Source organism: Camellia sinensis, chromosome 1 (assembly GCF_055761805.1).
Source record: "Camellia sinensis isolate YWXY chromosome 1, ASM5576180v1, whole genome shotgun sequence".
NCBI classification, from domain to species: Eukaryota; Viridiplantae; Streptophyta; class Magnoliopsida; order Ericales; family Theaceae; genus Camellia; species Camellia sinensis.
Window position 1 is genome coordinate 225123646 of NC_138961.1, and position 22553 is coordinate 225146198.

At 33.4% G+C, this 22553-nt stretch overlaps 1 pseudogene; it reads left to right on the forward strand.

The window, feature by feature from the left end:
• Positions 1-7105: 7105 nt before the first annotated feature.
• The window catches only part of LOC114281195 (anthocyanidin 3-O-glucosyltransferase 5-like), a 28128-nt pseudogene continuing 12680 nt past the window's right edge, over positions 7106-22553 (forward strand).

A 22553-nucleotide genomic window follows, 5' to 3' on the forward strand; every position in this document is an offset into this window, starting at 1 on the left:
GTGAAATACCAAAAATATGAACAAGATTACAAAGACAGTAGGAAAAAACAGTGAAGTTCAGTAAGGCAACAAGAAATAAGAATCAGGAGGAAACGGTGGCTTACTAGAAAGAAAGAAGCCGGAATGAGATTTGCCGAAAGTCTGATGACAGTTGCAGAGGCAGAAGGTCGGTGGAAATCATGCCGGAGGTGGCAAATGAAGCAAGTTGTAGAGCTCAGAAAGCTTGAGCAATGACGGATCTAAGGAAAAGAGCTAGAGAGAGAAAAAGCTAGAGGATTGAACAACAAAGTGAAACGATGAAGAGAGGGAAAAAAAAGTTTTTGTTAAAACTTGAAACGGCGGCAGACGGAATTAATGCGCCTAAAACAACGTGAGTGTCAGACGGCGCACGCATGCGCAAGACGATTTAGAAGCGCGTCACAAGCACGATCCAGTAAGAGAAAAGTACGTGGCTAGAAATGGTTGAGTTGATGTGCACGACAGCTCATATGTATGAGAAGAGCTCTTGGAATTCTTGATTTTTAAGAAGACATGTCGGCCTAAAGTGATGATTTCGGCTTAAACCGATGTACAGGTAGGAAGTACCGATATAGGTTCCATCAACTCAGAATGCCGAGGTAATAGAACTTAGGGGACAATTGTGGGGATATATTTTCTAAATCCCAACACGTGGCCAAGGTGACGCTGACGTGTCAGCCGAGGTGCCACGTGTCCAGGATATGACGCCGAGGTTATCTTGGCAAAGCTGAGATTATCTTCGAAGATATCGGAATTCGAGATAAGCAGATAAGGGATAGGAGTCCTAGAATAAGGAAGGACTATGGCATGGATAAGGATAAAGTTGTTAGGGAGTTTACCTTTATCTCTTAAAGAGTCTAGGATAAGCACTGAGTAAAAGTCCATTGAAGCTAGGCTTCTAGTGGGACAAGGATTGAGTTAACTATAAAAGAGAAACATCCCCATGAGTCTAAGGTACGCAATTTATATTCTGAACAGTGAGTTTAACACTATTGATTATCTTTGAGAGATATACTGACTTGATCGTCGGAGTGTCCCGGGTGGAGGAACCACCGCCAGAATTTTCTGTTTCTGTTGCAGGTCAGCCGGGTATCATCTATTCTACCAGTACTCTCCAACTAATTAGTGAATTGGACAGTATAATCGAAAAATCATTCACGCACTAACCATCACTATTTTTGACTCCTGCTTGCTTAGAATTTAGTTGGGTTAAAAGTCAAATTGTGGCTCAATTCCATCTTGGGTGAGCGTGTTTCAGGTTTAAATGCATATTGCTAAACATTTTAAAAATAATGATATACAACTAATAAATTTTTTTTTAAAAAATACTTATTGATGTAACACTTGTATTATTATTGCTGTTTGTATTGTTATTTCTTCAAAGTTACTTTATAGCACGACACACACACATATATATATATATATATATATATATTTATAGCACGACACACACACATATACATATATATATATTTATAACCGTATACAGACCAGCATGACACATAATTACTAGGTAGTTTTAAAAAAATTATAAAGTTTGTTATTTATAACATTTTCCCACTTTTAATTAGTTGGTTGACAATTCAGTTAAGAATTAGTTGCCCTTAAATCCCCAAGTTTATGGTAGGAAAATGCTCCCACTTTTAATTTGTTGGCTGACATGTCATGTAAGGGTTGGTTACCCCTAAAATATGAATATGCTACACAAACTTAATATTTTTCAGTAGTGATTTAGATCCCTTCAAACTTTAACCTCCACCACCTCCACACACACGTGGCCGGTGGTGATTGGAGGAGAAGAAAAAAAAGAAAAAGAAAAAGAAAAAGAAAAAGTGACTAATCAAAAAAGAAAGGGGGTCAAAGCGGGTGAAGGGAAAGGGAGTCCCAATCTTTATTCAAAATTTTTATAAACTTTTCTTGTCAATTGATGTTTTAAAATAATAAATTTTTAAAACTTGAAATGAGATTTACTATAATAAAATTAAAATTGACATATCATCTAATAAATGAATTATAATAATTTTTAAATTTGGCCTTGCCTTTACTAGGGATATTTGGTGCTCATAATCAACTTTGTTTCGCTTGGCCTAGAATTTGCATATGCTTTGGCTGGGTGCATGTAGAATTGTGCAAAATACCACTTAATCTATTAAAATTATATTAATTTGTACCATTTAATCCGTTAATCGCAAATTAAATTTTAAAATTTATAATTTGTTTTCGAAACTGTTCTACTCTTCTATAATTAATATATATATATATATATATATATTTTAATCTCTGATGAAATATTAAAGTAAAATAAGTATGAGAGAGATTTAAAATGTAAAATTTGTTACAAATTAAAAATTTTACATATGAAAAATATTATATAAAATTAGTTTGTATTATATATATGAAAAATATTATGCAAATTAATATTATATATTATGCAAATGCTTGATAATTGGTTAAAATATTATTCAATCTGACAATCCGCCTAAAACCACACAAACTGCGATTTGTCAATCCGCCGATTCGCCATTTGATTTATAATTTAATTCTTAAACGCACGAATCGCACTGCGCATACCCCTAAATGCATGGTCAGCTTAGTTGGAATGTGTGACTTAAGCAATGGTGTTCGAATAATTTTTTTTTATTGGCAAAAATTAGTTATTAGTTATTAGATTAGTAGGAGTTAGCATTTTCATCATTTGCAAAGCACCAAATATTTATCCCCTTAATTTAACTCTCCCTAAAATAAAAAAAAAAATTTAAACTTATAACCCCCTTATAACGACAAAGACGTTTCTTATTGATGCTCGTTGTATTGCTTGTAATGGATATATATCTATGTATTGCTTGTAATGGATACAGTGGTCATGTTTGTTTGGGCGGATGTGTGTTTGAGATTGAATTAATAGTTTAATAAAATTATTAATTTGATATTTAGTTGAAAAATTAAAGTATAGACTAACAATCTATCCGGATATAATATCCCACATATGATGGACTATTTAATCTCATATAGGGAGTGGGATATAAATTGAGGGATTAAGTCAAAGCTTAGATTAACTTATCAAATGAGCATAATAGATATATTATGGTTAATATATTGGATGTCTCATGTCCTATGCATTCTAATCCCCTTAAATAAATATCGAATTGGATAATATTTTATTAATCCCTTCTTATAATCCTAACTCAATCCAAACATAGGATAGGATATACAATCAAAATGATTCTTAGTTGTAGGATTATTAGTCATAGGAATACTAATCTAACCTAATCCAGTCCGCCCAAACAAACATAGTCGGGTGTATTTGTTTGGACGAACTAGATAAGGAGGGATTAAAATTCACCGGATTGTTAATCATGGGATACATTGTCCCCGAACTATATGGTTGGACTGAATTTATATCTCATGTTTATTTAGTCATGAGATTAGATGTCAAGAAATGATTATTTGGTTAGATAGGATATGAATCTTATGTTTATTTGAGATTTTATGGAGAATGATAAATATTCAAATAATTATTTTATCCTTTTTAATTATTTACTAAGTAATAGTAATATTAAACATATCTTTAATATTTTAATTATTTTTAAGTAGATTAAATAAAAATTTATTTTATTTTATTTTTTACACAATTAAATAAATTTATTTTTTAAAAATTAAATAAATAAAATATCAATAAAAATATTAGTATGTTATTTTTTTAATTAAAATTTTAAATAAATTCATTTAAAAAAATAATAATAATTATAATGAACTTAAATAAAACATCTATTAAAATTTAAATAATGAAATTAAATAAAATATAAACAAAATTTAAAAATAAAACATCAATAAATATCTATAAAAAAATTAAATAAATAAAACGTCAGTAAAAATTAAATAAAATTATTTTATTTTTAAATTGAGGCATTTAGATTGCGTTTGGTAGAGCTTTGTAACTATGATTTGAAAATATGAGTTGTATTTTGAGTTTGTGAGGTTTGGAATTATGATTTGAGTGTGAAAAATTTGTTTGAGAGTTTTGAAAATAGTTTTGAATTGAGTAGAGAATTTTTAATGTGACATTTGATATTTGATACAAAAATTTACAACTCATAACCAAACATACAACTCAAAATTATTTTAAAGCATATAAAAAATTTTAAAAATATTTTTTTCGAATATATAAAAATTAACATATCAATTGCACAAAAAAAAAAAAAAAAATCACTATTCCGGTCAACTGGCTAGACGACCGGTTAGGCCAAATTTCGAAAAAAAAAAATTGAAATCGCACTCTGTTTGACAGACAAACAAAGCTTTGTGTAGAGTTATGAAAAATTAATTCCACAACTCTATCTAAACATCATACTCAAACTACTAAGTGGAAAACTAGTTTGAAAACGGTTCCAAACAGAAATTTCATTAAATTTTACTAAATATAATACATAATTAAATAGTAGAGGGTCAAAATGATCATTTCACCACCTAATCTCATATCCTCCTTATCCCTCCGTTTGTGTCCCACCCCCAATAGGATACAATAGTTCAATGGATTTGGAACTAATAATCCGGTGCAAAAATTTTAAATCAAACAACGGATTATTAGTCCGCATCCCTTAATTCCTCAAAACAAACACCACCTCTGAGCTTGTTTGGGGACTTAAGATTTTAGTTAAAAAATTAAAAAATTACTATAAATTGTTATATCACTTTCTTTATTTTTTTTTATAAAAAATTTAAAAATTAATTAAAATAGCCAACTCTCATCGTGGCTCTACCTCGTGGACTATGTCTGGTCATCATTATCTTAGCTATATAGCTTCAAAATTCTAATGTATCCCATCAATATATGCGGAAATCTATTTTTGCAGAAATTACAAAAAAAATAAAAAAACAAAAACTCAGAATTTGAACCTTATAATAAAATAAATTCTAAATTTTTTATTTTATTAATTTAAATCTTAAACTTTTAATTTATTTTCAATCTAAACTATTTGTTTATTTTCATTAAATAAAATCAATGAAAAATTAAGTATTTTAATCATTAAACTCAATAAAAAATATATTTTAGATATTTTATGAATGGCTATATAAAGTTTAATGATTAATTTAAATTTTTTCAGTCGATCAATATCCAATGGCTTGTACCATTTAATAATCAATAATTTTTATTTTGACAGAAAAAAGTTATGAAAATTATTTATTTGCATAACATTGCTCTTATGAATAACAAAAAAATTATTTAAATTTTATAATTTTTATAAACTCTTTTTATTAACTGAAGTTTCATGCAATGACCCCGTTTGGTGGAGCTGTGGAAAAGTGATTATAGATTATAACTTAACAGATTATGACTTATAGCTGTGAACATAAGCGGTTAACCTGTTTGGTGCAGTTGTGAGATTATGGATTTAAACAGCAGAGTAGTATTTGGTTAATAAGCTGTAAATAGTTTTTTACTGTATAATTGTCATTTCTACCCCTTGTATGATATAAAAATGATTATTTTGTCATTTTTTTTTCAGTTTTGATTTTTTTTTTTCAGTTTTGATTTAAAAAAATATTTGATTAATAAAATTTAATATAAGTAGTATTAATTAGTATCAATTAATATAAAAATTGATACATTTGCTAAAAATGTAATGGAAGTATTATTGTCATAATTATTTTTCATTATAAATTAATTAGTATCAATTAATTGCTTAATTAGTATCAATTAATACTAAAATTATTAATTAGTATCAATTAATGGCTTAATTACTCTCAATTAATATTAAAATTATTAATTAGTATAAATTAATATTAATATTTAATTTTTATTAGTATCAATTAATATTAATAATTAACAATTGTTATTAATTAGTATCAATTAATAATTAATTCATTACAAAAGTATACAATATTAATTTATTAATAATTAATACCAATTAATATTGATTTTTTTAATTAATATTGATTTTTTTCTTTTTCTTCAGGAATATACAATTTTTTATTTTTTTAATTAATATAAAAATATACAATATGAATTTATTAATAATTAATACCAATTAATATTTATTTCTCAATTAATATTGATTTTTTCTTTTTCTTCAGAAATATACAATTTTTTATTTTTTAATTAATATTAATATTTGGGTATTGACGAGGGCATTTAAGTAATTTTAGTCCCTTACACTAGCTGCGCGCTTAAGTTAAAAATTTAAGCACCCCCTGACCAGCTTTTGAGATAAGCTGAGAAATAGCTTGATTTAAGTTATAAGCTGGTTAACTTAAACTGCATCAAATACAATATTTTAGCTTAAATTAAGCTAAAAGTTGAAATAAACAGCTTATAAGCTCTACCAAACAAGCCTGATGATGTAATGATAAAATTTTGATATAAATGTAACATCAATTAATAACAGAAGTTTATAAAAACTATTTATTTGTATATTAATTTATGAATAAAATAATGCTATGCAAATTCAGGATATTTAATTACAAGTTTTTCTATAAACGAATGTTTCATGAGATGATAAAACAACTATAGCACGACTCATTAAGCATACCATTTAAAATTTTATTCATAAGCATTTATGGTTTGAAAAATATTTAGGTTTTCACCTAGAAAGTTAAAAATAAACTAGAAAAACCATTTTTTTATGCATTTGGATTTTATTATTATTATTTTTAATTTTTAAGTTGACCTATTTATACAAGTTTTGCCAGCTCATTGGAGAAGTTATTTGGTGGTCATTGGCACCGCTCCATGGTGTCCTAGATAAATTGTCATTGGAGAAGTTATTTGGTGGTCATTGGCACCGCTCCATGGTGTCCTAGATAAATTGTGATTAGCGAAAAGGGTATGATTCACAATTTTGGATTAAGTAATTAAAAAATAAAACGAAACATTATGAACCCTCATTGGTCAAAAACAAAGAACGTGATAGCCTGGATCACAATATAATTTTCTAGCTCATTATTTAAGCAAGCTTTCATTTGAGCTGCTTTATCTTGTACAAACTCACTAGCTAAGGCATTCCTCCTCTCTCTCTCTCTCTCTCTCTCTCTCTCTCTCTCTCTCTCTCTCTCTCTCTCTCTCTCTCTCTCTCTCAAAGTTGCATCCATGGAAAGCACAAAGCTTCATGCAACCATACCGCGTAGCCCCAACATGGGTCACCTTGTCCTAGTCCTCGAGCTAGGCATACGCCTTGCCACCCATCACAGCTTAGAAGTCACCATCCTCGTCGTCACCACCCATTCTTCAGCCACAGAATCCTAATTACTCGATCCCTCCACTTAGAGATGGCAATGGGGATCCTATCCTATGGGTATCCATGGAGATCCAACCCAAGTATATGGATTTTTTCTCTTTTTTTTACCCATAGGATTAATTAAGTGGTTTTTTTAAATATCCATAGGATATGGGTCAGGGATTGGGTACCCGCCCATTTCCCCATATGTTAGGGTTCTCATTCTTAATCTCGCTCTCACGGTTTCTCATTCTCATTCTCATTCTCACTCTTCCAGCAGTGAAGGCAGCGATCTCCATAAGTTTTGCAAAGGCAACAATCTAGCAGCGGCGATCTCAGTCGGCGTTACTACGGTAGTTCTCCGGTGTGGTGAGTTTCTCTATCTCGTTCTCTCTCTCTTGTTCTGTGTGTGTTTACAAATTCATCTATTTAGAAGAGAATTAAACTGAGTGTTGAGAAAGCAATCTTCATATTTGTGGACAACGTCCTTCCGCCTACAGGTATCTGCATTACAAGTTCATGCGCTCCATTGATGTTTTTTTTGTTTTCAGAATTATATAACCCTTTTTTTCCATAGCTACAACATTAGACAAGGACTTTATATTCATAGTTTATATATATATATATATATATATATATTCAAAAGATAGTAATTCTATTAGTAGTTTGGATCCTTATTAAACTAAATATATTTTGAATGATTTATACTTGTGATGTACACTGGAATTGGATGTATAAGCAATTATCAACTGTAAAGAGCAATTATCAACTGGAATTGGATGCATAAGCAATTATCAACTCCCTGTTTTTGTTCTCAGCTTAGTGGTCTGATTTCTGTATTGCTATGGGTTGTAATATCTTATGGGTTACATATTTACTTGATTAATATTAACCATATTGGCAAAATGTTAAAAAAACATAGTGTACAGTATCTCCTAGCTTGTGCAGTGTTCTAATTTCATTGGACAGAGTTAAATGCTATCATTTCTTTTTTGAAATGGGTTATTTATTTATTTATGTTCTCCAGGGTTTTTAACCATTGATAATGTCTGAAGTTGGAGCAAACTCCCAAGCAAACTCTCAAGTACTTGTTGATGGTTTACAACCATCAACATCGGTTGAGAGTGAGACCTCTCTACCATCACAACCTCCCCTCCCAAATCAAAATGTCCTTGATGTAGATGATTCTGATTCTAGTTTAGCTACTAGAAAAAACCCAAGTTTTGTGTGGCAACACTTTAAGAAGGAAGAAATTGATGGGGTATGGAAGGCAATATGTAATTATTGTAAGAAGCATCTTGGAGGTAATCCAAAACATGGAACTTCACATTTGCGTGATCACTATCGGAGTTGTCTTAAGAAAAGGGAGGGAATGGACACGAGGCAAAGAGTTTTAACTAGCAACTTTAACAAGGAGAGCCCAAAAGTCTCTTATAGTTTTGATGAAGATATTGCTAGGAGAGAGCTTTCAAATGCCATAATCTTGCATGAATACCCTTTGTCTTTTGTGGATCATATTGGGTTTAAAAGATATTCGATGGCACTTCAACCATTGTTTAAAGTACCTACTCGAAACATAATAAAAAGTGATATTTTGAAGATCTATGATAATGAGAAGGAGAAGATAATGAGATTGGTACAGAGCAATCAAAGTAACGTGGAAATCACAATTGATATGTGGACTTCTAGTAATCAAAAGAAAGGGTTCATGGTGGTCACGACACACTTTATTGATGATTCTTGGTCATTGCAAAGCCGTATTTTGAGGTATATTTTTGCATATAAATTTATCTATGGTTTATTATAGATTGTTGTTGCATCATATATTATATGCATTCTACTAAAAACATGTCTTGATGTGCTTTTGGTGTTGAACAATTACAATGAAAGCTATTCATAATGTTTTGTTGATCGAAATTTTGTTTTAATTTATGATTTTAGGTTCATTTATGTTCCATGTCCACACACAAAAGAAGTTATTTATGATACTTTGCTCAATTGTTTGATGGATTGGGATCTTGATAGAAAAGTATCTGCTATCACTGTTGATAATTGTTCCACCAATGATGCGATGATTAACATTTTGTTGGATAAATTGGATAGTAGTTCTCTTCTTTTGGGTGGGGCTTTGTTTCATATGCGTTGTTGTGCACATATTCTCAATTTGATTGTCAAAGATGGATTGGATGTGATAAGAGTAGGTGTAGAGAAAATTCGGGATAGTGTAGCTTATTGGACAGCAACTCCTAAAAGAGTAGAAAAATTTGAAGAAATAGCTCGTCAAGTGAAAAGTTTGAATACTAAAAAGATGGGACTTGATTGTGCTACTAGGTGGAATTCAACATATTTGATGCTTCAATCTGCCTTGTTGTATAAGGATGTATTTTACCGTTTTAAATATAAAGAGACCCAATATACAACATTGCCAAGTGAGGAGGAGTGAGAGTTTGCTCGAGAAATTTGTGGGAGATTTAAAATATTTTATAAAGCAACTGAATTGTTTTCTGGAACTAAATATCCCACAACTAATATTGCTTTTCCAAATTTATGTGAGATTAGGATAACTATCTCCTAATGGCTCTCTTGTTCAATTGAGGTTGTTAGATCAATGGCATCAAAAATGTTGGGCAAGTTTGACAAATATTGGGTTGTTATATACGGTCTTATAGGGGTTGCTGTTGTACTTGATCCTAGGTACAAACTTAGTGTGTTGGAGTTTTATTTTGATAAACTTTATGGAGATACAACTGAAGAGGAAATTGCGAAGATTCGCCAACTTTGTTATGATTTGTTGCAAGAGTATCAAAGAAAACTTAGTTTGGCGACTGATACTAATGTTGAATCTTCTACAAGTTCAAATTTTGGGGATTCAGAGGTACTTTCAGATTATGATTTGTTTATTAGTAGAAAACGAAGAAAAAAAGTCAACAATGTAACATCAGAGTTAGACTATTATTTAGAAGAGGATGTTGTGACAAGAACTCCGAATTTTGATGTGTTGACTTGGTGGAAATCAAATGTATTGAAGTATCCAACCTTACAGGCAATAACTAGGGATTTTTTAGCTACTTCGGTATCAACTGTTGCTTCTGTGTCTGTATTTAGCAGTAGTGGTAGGTTGGTGAGTCCGTATCGGAGTAGACTTCATCTAGATACTTTGGAAGCATTGATGTGTGCACATAGTTGATTGTGGGCTATAGAGATGCAAGGTACATAAATAAATCAATATATAAATATTTTTAAAATAAATATATTTTCATTGAATAGTCTCAGTACTTAATTTCTTTTCTTATTTTTCAAGTAATTCAACATTGGAATCAATTGGTTATGCTACTATATATGATGAGATTGATGCGAATCATAGTTGATTTTTCTTTTGCATTTCTCTTGTTGGACGGCTCAAACTTTCATAGTAGGATCTTTTTACATGTTATATATTGTCTTTCAGTATATGGATGTGAATTAGAGTCGAGCAACATTTTTTTCTTTGATCTTTATTATCCTTGTGTAGGTTTTGTTGCTGGAGAGTTGCTGCTGTTGGAATGCTGCTGCTGCTGGAGTGTTGCTACTGTAAGAAACTTGTAAAGACTTAAAGTTGAAATGTTAAAGAATGCACTTTGTTGAGTTGGGAGCTGAAATGCCAAAGAATGTGCATTGGGAGTTTAGTGTGTTTTGCTTCTAGTTGAATTAAGCCTTACTATGAACATCTAACTACTTTAATTATTCTGTGCAATTCATTAATGATGTTTAGAATTACACAGATAGATACTTTGACATGCATGTGTATTTAGAGTGAAGTTATCCATATATGGGTTTTGGTTGGCAAAGAGTTTTTTGACATTATTTTATTGGTTCTGTCTTTAAGATCTTTGCTGTGCATTTTGATTTGTTACAATTTTTATTTTTTATTTTTTTGTGTGTGCTACCATTGGGATAAACATGGGTAGCTATGTATTAGTTGTTGGAAACGGTTGGAAAATTCTGGGTAAAACCAGAATTTTTTCCTAACTTTGATTTATTATTTAGGTGGGACCTGAGTGTCAAATTTGGCAGGTCAAAGTGGTAATGCGTTCTATGTCGCGTTGTGATTCACGTGATATATTTGGTTACTCAAAACTATTACCGAGTGAATGGGAAATTGAAACCAAAGTATGCTCTATGGAAATGAAGTTTTGGTGGAAAATCTTTAAATGTTGAAAAGTGGCTTGTCCTACATTGATTTGGTGGGAAGTTTTGAGTGGACTTATAAGGTATGGGATTGGAACTTGGGGTGTGCTCCAAGGCGTACCCAAGTTTTGTAGAAAGGGAGGTTATGGACAAAATGGGCTAGACCCATTGGACCAAAAAATCACCACACACACGCGCGCGCCGCCGCCACTGTCTGTCCGGTCGGGCGGGCTGGGCTGGGCTTGGGCTTGAGCACGGGTGCGTGGTGTGAGGTTGGGTTAGGCTTGTTCGGCCCAATACTAATCTTTTTGGGCAAAAAACATTTGAATTTAAATTTCATTTTTTGAAATAAAATTTGTCCAAAAATTCATATTTTAAATTCAAATTGTTGCACCTCTTCACAAACAAATCCAAGTCTGTCCAAACCGAATTTGTTCTGTTCAAATTCAAATCAAAGCAGGTTTTTGAATTGGTTGAAATTCAAACCAAACAGTGCCTATATGTTTAATTTAAATTGAACAGGTATTGTACCTGTTTAATTCAAAATTAGCAGCTACCAAGCCACCACTTCATCTCTATAAATAGATTAGTCACTCATTTGGATTTCACTCTAATTTTGTACTCCATCTTCTGCTATATAAATCTCTTCATTTTGCTGTATTTAATTTCTGTAAGAAATAGAGAAAACACTTAGTGTGTTCATTAGGAAAATATATTGTAGTGCTGCATATATTTGTTATTGATCATTTCATCTTGGAAGATAGATGTCCATACTCTAAAAGCATCGTGGAGAGGACGAATCTGTCTTAAGGACACAGTGTCAAACATTGGACTTGATCAGAATAATATTCAAGATATAAATCAAGTAAGTTATTTATTTATTTTCTGTTTTTATTATTTATTTAAATCAGATTTTAATTTTGTTTTTGTAACAAAATAAAATCTGTTTTTATTTATTTCAAGTTTGATTTTTGTAATCAAACAATTTTCTCTCATATCCTTTATTTCTTTTATATTCTGCTTGTCGTTTAGTACCCAAACAGAATTAATTAATTTAAATACAGTGAAGATTGGCCAACAATCTTAAGACAGACCTGTTTTTTTTGGTATCTTCATTACATTTAATTTTCTGTGATTTCATAAAGACATATTCTGGTTAGAAAAACAAATAGTAACTTATGCTATTTGATAGATAGTAGTAATATACTATCTCTTTTCTTTGACAACTAGTAGTAATATACTGGTGTCATTAACAATTGCAGAATATTAATTTGTGTTACAGAAAATTACTGTGGTATTTTATTTTTCTTGTTTTAGTAACAAGGAAAATAAAATTATTTTGTGTAATAATTTATTTTCTGCTTTTAGTAACTAGAAAATTAATTTGTGTTTTAATTTTTTCTGATTTTTGTAATTAGAGATTATGGCTACTGCTACTGAAACTACAACTGGAAGTGGTACTCCGATTGTTACACCAACACCAGTCCCTATCCAGAACTATGTTCAAGTACCAATCAATCATGGAGAAAAATCAAAAAAATTTAACGGTATTCAGTTTAAGAGATGGCAGCAGAAGATGCTGTTCTATCTTACAACTCTTAATTTGACCCGGTTTCTCCATGAAGAGGCTCCAACACTTAAAGAGGGTGAAAGTGATCGACAAGTTGTTGCCGCTGTAGATGCTTGGAAACATTCAGATTTCCTGTGCAGAAACTACATCCTCAATGGCCTTGACAACATGCTATATAATGTTTACAGTCCTTTGAAGTCAGCAAAAGAATTGTGGGATTCTTTGGAGAAGAAATACAAGATAGAGGATGCTGGCACGAAGAAATTTGTTGTCGGTAAATTTCTGGACTTTGTTGTGGTAGACTCCCAAACGGTAATATTTCAAGTTCAAAGTTTTCAATTAATTTTACATGATATTCATTCTGAAGGTATGTTTCTAAGCGAGTCTTTCCAAGTCGCTGCTTTAGTAGAAAAGTTACCACCGGCTTGGAAAAATTTCAAAAATTATTTAAAACATAAATGTAAAGAGATGACCATGGATGGACTTATTGTAAAACTAAGAATTGAGGAAGATAATCGAAAGGCTAAAAAGAGGAATGGGAAAAATAGTAGATTGTGTGTTTATTGGTTATGCTTAGAATAGTAGTGCATATCGGTTTCTGACTTATAAATTAGAAATACCTGATATAAATGTGAACGCTATTATAGAATCAAGGAATGCTGTGTTTTTTGAACATGTCTTTCCTTACAAGAAATGACAAGAATTAAGTTCACAGAAAAGAACTTATGATTGTACACAAAGTCAAGAGACTAATGACAATCAAACACAAGCGACTAGTAATGGTCTTGACCAACAGGATTTAATTGATGATGAACCAAGACAAAGTAAGAGAGCGAGAACATCAAAATCCTTTGGTCCAGATTTTCTGACATACTTGTTAGAAAATGAACCTCAAAGCTTTAAGGAAGCAATGACAGGTCCTGAAGCACCTTTGTGGAAAGAGGCTGTTAATAATGAAATTGAGTCCATTATGCAAAATCATACTTGAGAATTGGTGGATCTTCCACCAGGTTCTAAACCTCTTGGATATAAATGGATATTCAAGAGAAAAATGAAAGTAGATGGTTCAATTGACAAGTATAAAGTAAGACTTGTAGTTAAAGGTTATAGACAAAAGGAAGGTCTGAACTATTTTGACACATATTCCCCTGTGACAAGAATAACATCCATTCGCATGCTTATTGCTATAGTAGCATTGTTTAATTTAGAAATACATCAAATGGATGTTAAGACAACTTTCTTAAACGGTGATCTAAATGAAGAGATTTATATGGAGCAACCTGAAGGGTTTGTAATGCCAGGGCAAGAAAAGAAAGTTTGTCGGCTTGTAAAATCTCTTTATAGATTAAAACAAGCACCTAAGCAATGACATGAAAATTTTGATCATGCAATGCTTACTAATGGGTTTAAGATAAACGAATGTGACAAATGCGTCTATGTTAAAAACACTGACCAAGGATATGCCATAGTTTGTCTTTATGTGGATGACATGCTTATCATTGGAAGCAGTCAAAACATGATCAAATCAACTAAGCAAATGCTTAACAAAAGATTTGATATGAAAGATATGGGGGTCGCAGATGTTATATTAGGAATGAAAATTACTAAAACATCTGAAGGATATGCATTATCTCAATCTCATTATATTGAGAAAATTCTTGATAAATTTATTAAGGATGATTTGAATGTAGCTAGAACACCTGTAAACATCAGTCTTTATTTTTCGAAAAATAAAGGTGATGCAGTGTCCCAGTTAAAATACTCCCAAATCATTGGAAGCCTAATGTACCTAATGAATTGTACTCGTCCTGATATAGCTTATGCTATTAGTAAATTGAGTAGGTACACTAGTAACCCCGGAGAAGACCATTGGAAGGTGATCATTCGGGTTCTTAGATATCTAAGATTCACCCGTGATCATGGTTTGAATTCTACTCGATATCTAGCAGTACTCAAAGGTTATTGTGATGTAAATTAGATATCGGATACTAAATATTCAAAATCCATATGTGGATATGTCTTTACTCTAGGAGGCACTGTTGTTTCTTGGAAATCCATGAAACAAACATGCATCGCACGATCCACAATGGAATTCGAGTTCATTGCTTTAGACAAAGCAGGAGAAGAAGCAGAATGGCTTCGTCACTTCTTAGAAGACATTCCAATATGGCCAAAACCTGTGCCAGCTATTTGCATTCATTGTGATAGTCAATCTGCAATAAGCAGGGCACAAAATCATATGTATAACGGTAAGTCACGACATATTTGCCGTCGACATAATACCGTAAGGCAATTGTTGTCAAATGGAATAATCTCAATAGATTCTATAAAATCTAAAGAGAATATTGCGGATCCGTTAACAAAAGGTTTGACAAAAGAGCTACTGTATAGTTCATCGAAGGGGATGGGATTAAAACCTATTACATAAGAGTCGTCATAATGGTAACCCTACTTATATGACTGGAGATCTCAAGAACTAAGTTCAAAGGGACAACTAAGTTATGTGTGGCTCGCAGAAATCACCAAGGGATTAAAATTCCCTACCCATTCCTATGGTGAGAGTGATATCTGCAACATGTGTTGTCTGCAGGGGTATAAGAATAAACTTTGCTTTTAATGATTACTTATATCTTGATTAAGGCACAAAATCAAGACGAGTATAAAGAGATACTCACAATAAAAATCACCTATATGAGTGTCATACTGGGGTCGGTTCTATGAGAATGAAAGAAGCTAAATTCTCTAGAAACACTCATGAAAACCAGGAGCGTTCAAGGCCAAAATGAACACAATAGTGAGAACCGCGATGTGTTAGAAGATATTTCGTGTAAAATCTATTGTCTTGGCTTACACAAACGGCTAAACAATTCAAGGCATCGCGTCCATTGGTTACCTAGTAAGTCCGATAAGTTATCACTAGGGAAGGTTCAGGGCCGAAAGCTACCTATCCTGATGCAAGATATTTTCGACTTATACTCTTTCGATAAAGTCTGCATATTGTTGCATTTCCGTTGTCATCAAATTCCATTCATGTGGGGGATTGTTGGAAATGGTTGGAAAATTCTGGGTAAAACCAAATTTTTTTCCTAACTTTGGTCTATTATTTAGGTGGGACCCGAGCGTCAAATTTGGCGGGTCAAAGTGGTAACGCGTTCTATGCCGCGTTGTGATTCACGTGGTATATTTGGTTGCTCAAAACCATTACCGAGTGAATGAGAAATTGAAGCCAAAGTATGCTCCATGGAAATGAAGTTTTGGTGGAAAATCCTTAAATGTTGAAAAGTGGCTTGTCCCACATTGATTTGGTGGGAAGTTTTGAGTGGGTTTATAAGGCATGGGATTGGAACTTAGGGTGTGCCCCAAAGGGTACCCAAGTTTTGTAGAGAGGGAGGTTATGGGCAAAATAGGCTAGACCCATTGGACCCAAAAATCACCCCCCGCGCGTCGCCGTCCGTCCGTCTAGTCGGGCAGGCTGGACTGGGCTTGGGCACGGGTACGTGGTGCGAGGTTGGGTTGGGCTTGTTCGGCCCAATACTAATCTTTTTGGGCCAAAAACATTTGAATTAAATTTTATTTTTTAAAATAAAATTTGTCCAAAAATTCATTCTGAATTTCTGTCCAGATTTAAATTTTAAATTCAAATTGTTGCACCTCTTCACAGACAGATCCGAGTCTGTCCAAACCAAATTTGTTCTGTTCAAATTTAAATCAAAACATGTTTTTGAATTGGTTAAAATTCAAACCAAACAGTGCCTATCTGTTTAATTTAAATTGAACAGGTATTGTACCTATTTAATTCAAAATTAGCAGCCACCAAGCCACCACTTCATCTCTATAAATAGATTAGTCCCTCATTTGGATTTCACTCTAATTTTGTACTCCATTTTTTGCTATAAATCTCTGCATTTTGCTGCATTTAATTTCTGTAAGAAATAGTGTAAACACTTAGTGTGTTCGTTAGGAAAATATATTGTAGTGCTGCATATATTTGTTGTTGATCATTTCATCCTGGGAGATAGACGTCCATATTCTGAAAGCACCGTGGAGAGGACGAATCTGTCTTAAGAATACAGTGTCAAACACTGGACTTGATCAGAATAATATTCAAGATATTAATCAAGTAAGTTATTTATTTATTTTCTGTTTTTATTATTTATTTAAATCAAATTTTAATTTGTTTTTGTAACAAAATAAAATCTGTTTTTATTTATTTCATTTTATTTCAAGTTTGATTTTTGTAATCAAAAAATTTTCTCTCATATCCTTTATTTCTTTTATATTATGTTTGTCATTTAGTACCCAAACAGAATTAATTAATTTAAATATAGTGAAGATTGGTCAACATTAGTGTTGGTTGATAGAGATCAACAAACAAGTCCTTATTTATGCCCTGATGCAATTTAATATGGGTCTTATAACACTTTCTTCAAATAGGCTCTTTTACATTTTATTTCTTCAAACAGACTCTTATAACATTGTAAACAGGTTCTTATAATATTGTAGGGAAGAGAGAGAGAGAGAGAGAGAGAGAGAGAGAGAGAGATGGTTGTAATTTTTTTTTAATCTTCCACGTTCTTCCACATTTTTTTTTCAATTACTAAAACTTATTTGATTGTCTCAAAATTATATATTTGATTATTATAAAACAAACTTTTTAATTAATTAATTAATGTGTATTTGATTTTGTTGTTGAACCAAATAAAATAAAATAAGAGTAAATTTATATTTAGCTTTTGTTGTGAACCTTTTAAAAAAATAAAAAAATAAAAAAAACTAAGTTGTTAACATTAAATATATTAAAAAAGAAAGAAAAAAGATTGAAGGTATATTTAGCTTTTGTTGTGAACTTTAAAAAATAAAAAATAAATAAAAAAAGGTGGTTGTTAACATTAAATAAAAAAATAAAAATAGGGATTAAGTTGGGTTGGGGAAAATCCAAACCCACTAGGAGATGGGGAGGGTGATATCCATGGGGAATGGGGAATGGGGATGGGGAATTAATATCCACCCCATTAACCCCCATTGCCATCCCTACCTTCACTGCCCCTAAACACCTCCGCATCCTCCAACTCCCTCCGGTCGACATCTCCAGCCTAGTTAACCCGGACACTAAGATTGTCACACTGCTCGCCATTATCATGCACAATATCATTAAAAAAAAAGCCACAGATGGACCAAAACAGAGCACAAACACAGCTATCAACAATTTGAATTTTTCTTCATAGATTTTTAGCTTCAAGCAAACAACTTTCAACACAAATAATCAGATAATAAAAACATTAGTAAACACTTATCTGGGCATAAAAAATATGCAATTTTTTCAGAAAAAAATCAGCTTTACAATGCTTTCTCCTCCACCTTGTACATAGTAACACACATACACACAAAAATCTTCTTTTTTTTTTTTTTTTTTCGTTTTTTCTCTTTTCTTACCGAGTTTTTGTCTTTGTTTTTTCTATTAAAAAAACTAACTGATGTGTTCACTTTTCAGCCACATATTTTCACCTATGAAATGTTCTAGAAGTACATTTTACTTACAAGTACAAAATATAATAATTTTACAAAAAAGACCCAATACACATGTAACCAAACATCCCAAAATGGGTTTACAATATCTAACATCCCCTCTTAAACCCAATGTTCAAAGGTCTAGCATAATCTTCAATCTATTGAATACATCATGCATCAAAGGCTTTGCGAAAATGTCAACAATTTGATCATAAGACTTGCAATGAACTAGCTTCACTTCCTTTGGCTTCACATGTTCCTAAATAAAATGATAACGAGTGTCAATGTGCTTACTCCTTTCATGATACACTGGATTCTTTGCCAAGGCTATTGCCGATCTATTATCAACAAAAATCTTTGTGGAACTCTCTTGTGGAAATCCCAAGTACTTCAATAGGTTCCTTAACCATATAGCATGACAAACAGTGGTATTGGCCGCTACATACTCTGCTTCACAAGTAGGCAAAGTGACAATTGCTTGCTTTTTAGATGACCAAGTGAATGCAGCATTTCCCAAGAAGAAAACAAAACTTGAAGTACTCTTTCTTTCATTCAAGTCTCTGCCTCAATCACTTTTAGCGTATCCAACGAGTGTAAAATCATTAGTCCATGAATAAAGTAAACCATCATTGAGTGTACCTTTGATATAACAAAGAATCCTCTTTGCCGCATTGAGATGTAATTGATTCGGTGGTTCTATATATCTACTAATTAGCCCAACTCCATAAAAGCATGTTTGATTTAGTGGAAGTAAGGTATCGGAGACTTCCAACCAAACTTTTTAAGTAAGTTGGATCTATATTGCCACCATTGGTGCTCTTCCTTAGCTCTAACCCACTCTCTACCAGATTGTTTACCAGATTACAAGACTTCATCCCAAATCTTTTGAGTATCTCCTTTGCATAGCCATTTTGAGAAATGAAAACTCTATCTTCCCTTTACACAACTTCAATGCCAAGAAAGTGAGACATCAAACCAATATCTATCATTTCAAACTCCCTGTAGACACCCCATTTTTGACTGTCCTCAAGACTTGGACATCATCGTTTGAACACTCGATGATTATCCATGTTTGTGTTCGTCTTGAGTTCTCGGAGGTTTCGGCCGCGCGCCTTGCCTCAAGACCTCTCGACTTGTCTATTTTGTGCTTGGTTGTGGACCAGGCACTTGGTTTTTTTTCCTCTGAGGGTAGGAAATGGGTTGTTGGCCATCCTCATACCTCACCGGCCATGGCTTGAGGCCACTGGCCCTATTTTATTGCCATCGGCCATTAGTGATGGTCAACCGGCACTGTTTTTGGTCGATCGGCCATTTGTTTTGGTCGATCGGCCACCTTTTCTGGCCGAGCCCTTTTCTTGAGGAGGTTTGAACCTTTTGAACCCCTCATTTTAGCTTCTTGAGGAAGCTTGAACCTTTTGAACCCTTGGTTTTAGCTTCTTGAGAAAGCTTGAACATTTTGAACCCTTAGTTTTAACTTCTTGAGGAAGCTTGAACCTTTGAACCTTTGCTCTAGCTTCTCCAAGAAGCTTGACCCTTTTGCTCTAGTTTTTCCAAGAAGCTTGAACCTTTGTCTAGCTTCTCCAAGAAGCTTGACCCTTTTGCTCCAAGCTTCTAAGAGGAGCTTGAACCTTTCTTAGCTTCTTGAGGAAGCTTGACTCTTGCTCTAGCTTCTCCAAGAAGCTTGAACCCTTCTAAGCTTCCAAGAGAAGCTTGTAACTTTTGCTCTAGCTTCTCCAAGGAGCTTGAACCTTTTGCTCCAGCTTCTTGGAGAAGCTTGAACCCCCTTTGTTCTTCTAGAAGAGGGAGCCTCTCCCTCATTAGCAAGGTTTGAAGAAAATTGCTAAGGCAAGAGACATACATATCTTCCTATATCTCTCTACTTTGAGCTCCAAATTGCTTGGTTCTTGGCCCCTTTGCACACCAACTCTTAGCCTAACACCTCCATCATCAACCTAAGGATCTTGGAGGCCATTTTCAGAGGTTGAAGGTCTGGTTTTTGGGTCTCAAAGCTGCTGGTTTTGCTGGAACTACAAGGGTAACACACTTTACCCTCTTTTGGTCTTTATTTTGCTTCATCTTTTAGCCACACTTAGAAGCATTTTCGAGCTTTGTCATAAACTAAAAAAAGTATTATTTTGAGCTCCTTTTGAAGTTTGTTTAAGATCACTTTTGTGTTTGGGGTTGTTTACCCCCTCTTAGGCCTTGTTTGGCCTCATTTTTGTGCCTTTTTGGTGAGCTTTGGGACCACCTTGTATTGGCCCTCTCACCATTGAAATACAGAGGGATTTCAGTGCTAGGGATGGTGTTTTGAGGTCCTAAGAAGAAGAGGGCCATCCCCTCTCCTTATTGTCTTGTTTACTTGCATTTTTGGCCTTACAAAGGAGCCCATATTTGCACACTTCTTGAGCTCAGTTCAGGAGTTTTTTAGTGAGTTTTAGGGCCTTCTTGAACTCTTTCCAGAGCTGTTTTTGTCATTTAAGGCTTGCCTCTTGCATGTGTAGAGTAACCCCCTTCATAGCTTTTTAAAGTAGCACCTCATTCTTGCATGTATTAGATACATTTTAGTGGGTATTTGGTCATATTTTGGCATGTCATGAATCTGTTTTAGGCTGGTTTAGTGACCCCTTGAATGCTTCATACACTTGTAGTGCAAATCCCCTAAACTAGCTTCACATGCTTTATGCTTTGTCATGTCTTGTTAGCTTGTTTGGTTTACATTTCAGTGTGTTTTTGGTAATGTTTTGCCATATCATGACCCTATCCATAGTTGGTTTGGTTATCCTTTGCATGCTCCATATAGGTGTAGAACAAATCTTGTTTACTAGCCTCTTGTGCATGATGTTTTGACTCATCATCCTAGTATATTTTGGCTTTACTCTAACATGATTTTATGCTTATTTTGGGCTATCCTAGGACTTTTTTGGGCTTCCATGGCCATATCACTCATGCCTTGTATAGCTATAGTGTAAATGCTTAGGCTAGTCTTGGGTTTTGAGGCCCCTACCATGCATATCATGAGTGTTTGCATGCTTTGGAGTCATTTTGGAATCATTTAGCATGCCATTTCAGAGCTTGATATGTATGCCATATGTCCATGTTCATCTTCTTTTAAGTGTGCTTAAAAGTTGTCTCTTTGATGCTTAAGTGTTGGACTATGTTTGCATGCATGTTTGTATGTAAATTTGACCTCATTTCCATAGCATTTGGCCACTGATTTTGACATGCTTGAGAGCTACCCATATTAGTTTAAGTCCATCCTTTGCATATTGCTCAAATATTGTTACATTGCTTCATGTTTGCATACTTTGGTTGCATTGTGTCTTGCATGCTCATTGTTTGCATTGTTGGCACATGTTTAGCCAGTTGCATGTTGTTGCATGCTTGAGCTATATTGCATGGTTTGGCAAGCTTGTTGCATTTCATTTTGCATGCATGCCTTGCCTCTTGATCAAGCATGATAGAGGTTGGGTCCTTTATGTGTTTTGTGTGCATTCCATTTGACATTGAAATTGCATACTTCGGCTCCTTTGGCCATCATGCATCGAAATACGTGATTGGTGGCCCAAGGACCGAAGGTCACACTCCCTTAAGTCCATAACATGATGGGGAGGGTGGTCGTGCAACATTTTGCATTGAAAATCCTATGCCATGCACTGTCTGTCTTCTGTTGCAGTAAAACCAGTGTTCTGCAGGAAGAAATGGCCAGTCGACTACTTGCAGTGCCGACCGACCACCAAAATCCAGCCGGTGGCTTCATTAATGGTCGATGACCGGTTACAGATGGTCGGTGGCATTTCCATTTGATCGATGACCTCTCAGCATGTCTCTAAGGCAGTTCAGAAGTGTCATAGAGGTTGGCATTATTTTCAGAGATGCAAAACAGTGCAGATAGAGACAATTGTGTCATCGCAATGGATTTCCAAGTGAAGCCAATCCGAGCATGCGTGCATTCCTCTTCCTGAGGCCTTTTACTACTTTCCATAGCTTAGTTAATTTGTTTAATTAGTTAAGTGTTATGTAATATTTAATTAGCTAGGTTAGTTAATTATTTATTCGGTTTGTATTATTTATTCGGA